This window comes from Perissodus microlepis, chromosome 13 (assembly GCF_051167445.1).
Source record: "Perissodus microlepis isolate ML-2025 ecotype Zambia chromosome 13, ASM5116744v1, whole genome shotgun sequence".
Classification (NCBI taxonomy): domain Eukaryota; kingdom Metazoa; phylum Chordata; class Actinopteri; order Cichliformes; family Cichlidae; genus Perissodus; species Perissodus microlepis.
Window position 1 is genome coordinate 1476695 of NC_140473.1, and position 3198 is coordinate 1479892.

The following is a 3198-nucleotide window of genomic DNA, read 5'->3' on the forward strand; positions in this document are numbered from 1 at the left end:
TGGGGAAAAGGAGGACGCATTTATCGGCAGCATTTGGAGGAGTCTATGACAGCCTTCGTCGTGTCGCTGTCACGTAATCGGCCTACAAATGCGGCTTCAGGAGGATGCGGCCCCTGAATTTGGACACAGCTAGAAAACCCCATTTCAGGCTCCTCCCACACACACTGTGCTAATTCATGTCATTGTGCGCAACAGAATTGGCTCATATGTTTCCTGTCTGCTGATTGCCACGCCTCCTTAAAGTAACAGGAAGAGCCCAGCAGCGATGGAGCTTCAAAAAACATGGAGAACTTCCCAAGTGAAAAGATATTAGTTTTAGCTGGTGTGCACGTTCACAGGTAAAACTCTAGGTTATGTACCTGTGTTAAACATATCCCCATGATATGTTTAACCCCCAACTGAAGTCAGTCCAGAGGCAACACGCCAACCTCTGTAACCCGATCTCACACCAACACCAGCCTGAATGTCAACAGGTAACGACAGGTCAGTTTGTTACCTGTTGTTACCTGTGGGATTGTATCAGCTACTCTTGTTTCTGCAGCAAATTTTTTACAAATGAGTAATGAGCAGTGAAATAAGGTAATCTATTACTTTTCTTAAACACAAGTCAGTGATGCTGATGTTTCACTTTTCTGCAGTTTAAAAGTCTGATCGATCATGTGATCACCAAAAATGCACTTTGCTACTTTAAAAAAAATAAAAAATCAGACTCGATAAACAAGTACTTACTTTCATACACGGCAGCCAATCAGAATGCAGGGAAGGACTGGGAAACCTGTCACTTACCTGTCCTGATTGATTTCAACATGATGTATTTATTTTTCTATATTTTGACACGTGTGCAACAGCGCCCCCTGCTGTATTTACATTGAAAATGAAATATAAAAATCACACAAATAAAGATAAGACGATGCAGATTCGAGTTCTTTCCTGTGTGTCTTCACTGTTGAGCTATCCAATAAAGGTAGAAAAGTGTTTGTATCGCGGATGTATTGTCGATTACTATTACTATTATTATTATTGTTATTATTAGCAGTGTTGGGCAAGTTACTTTGAAAAAGTAATTAATTATAGTTACTAGTTACTTCTTCAAAAAAGTAACTGAGTTAGTAACTGAGTTACAATATTCTAAAAGTAATTAATTACTTGAAAAGTAACTATTGCGTTACTTTAAAAAAACGTTTGACCCTCTGGGGTCCAGGGTATAATTGGCCATTTTTAACTACTTTTGATTTTCCCTCCACATTTTACCTTTAAAAACTATTTACTTTGCCTTGTTTGGTATCATTCTTTTCAGCACATCCTCACGTCTCTGAATTTACAGTTATTTTCATTTTGACATACTGTATTAACACAATTGATCTAAAATCTGACAAAAAACATAAAATCTGTAGAAAAAGTTATATTCCTTATTGTAACAACCACAAACATGTTTAATGAATCATATTTCATAACTTTAAATGCAAATATAAATTGTCAATTTTAAAATCCTATGCACAAGTTTTGCAAACAACAAAGTTATTTGCATCCATTTACCTTTTACCTTGATTTTTTAAATAACCATTTCAAACTATTTACAGAACAATCAGCTGTTCTTCAATAAGATGACACACAAATTATTTGTGCCGCTCCAAATATTTTATGTCCACTATAAAGGAGAACATCACAGCCTGATACCTGCAGGTCTGACAGCAGCAGGTGTATCACTCCTGTTTCTACCTGGAGACAGCAGTGGCCTCATTGTTCTGACACACAACACAAAACTATCCACAACACTACACACTAACTACACAAGACAACACATTAACTACACACTCCAAACACGCAAAACGTCACAAATCTCTCACATCTCAAAACTCGCTCTCTCTTTTTCTGCTGTCTTTCTCTCTCTCTCTCTCGTTGCTGCGCTGTCCTTAGACAGTAAACGTGACGAAACTATTGAGGAAAAAACGCCGCGTATATATTGTTTATCGTGACTCTGGTTTTACGTGGCCTACCAACACAATTTAAAAACTGGTATATATCACCTTATTGCTTTGTCTGTAAGTGGTCATGTGATTGGCTTACCACGACTACTTTATTCTTCCTCAGCCAAACAGCAGCACTCATGCGATTGTTTTGCCCCATTAGCTCCAGGTGTTGTGCTAGACCAGACCTTCCCAAAGTGTGTGGCCCGCCTCCTGGGGGGGGTGCAGAACCATTGCAGGGGGGCGCGGTATGAAAAGGGAAAAAAAACAAAAAACAACGCTTGGACACTGCTAGCACAGGGCGCCTACACAAACGCAAAGCAGGAGATGAAGCATCGCTGGACATGTTTCCAAACCAACTTCATTCTAAGCCAAAGACTAGAAAATATGGTGAAGCAAATCTTCCCTTTGGTTTCACCTGCACAAGTGCCGAGGTAGGTCTCGCCTGCAGAATTAGTTTTCCCTTTGTCGGGAGCAGCGCTGGGCTGTTTAAATCACAGACAAACAGGATCCCACATTCTTGATTTTTAGTTCACAAACACTTGTTGTAATGACTCACTACTCCTGACATTTTGGAGATGTTAGCTCTTTATACAGTAAAGTTACAGTGAGATGCAAATAACATCAGGCTGATCCTGCCACAATTTGTTCCCCCTGTCTAAATCACAGACAAACAGCTTCCAACAGTTGTTTATGTTTTTGAAACCATTTTGCACAGAGAGGCATTTTTTGAAAAATGTATTGATAGCAATGTTGAATATTATTACATGGAAAAAAACAACTACACGTAAAATAATCACACCGTGACGCCTCTGACTTTCTAAATAGTGGGACAGTAACTGCCTGTGTATATGTAAGCGTGTAAAACCTGAAGATAGAGACAAAATACTGTTAATCTGACTATCTGCCATTCTGCAATTCATTTCATGTTATTTCCTTACTACCTGTAATTTTTTGCAGATTACTTGTATTTGCTTAATTGTTTACTAAATGTTTGAGGTGTGAAATAAACTGCAATGGAGCAAATTATGGGTGTGTGTGGTTGGAGCATGTGTTTGTGCGTGCATGTGCGCACGCAGGGGTGGGGGGTGGGTGACGCGAACATTTTTCTTGTAAAACAAAGGGGGGCCTAGCAAAAAAGTTTGGGAACCACTGTGCTAGACAGACTAGATTACCATCCGCGGGAGCGCGCGCAGCTGCTTAAAGCTGTAGCGTCCAGATTATTTACGTA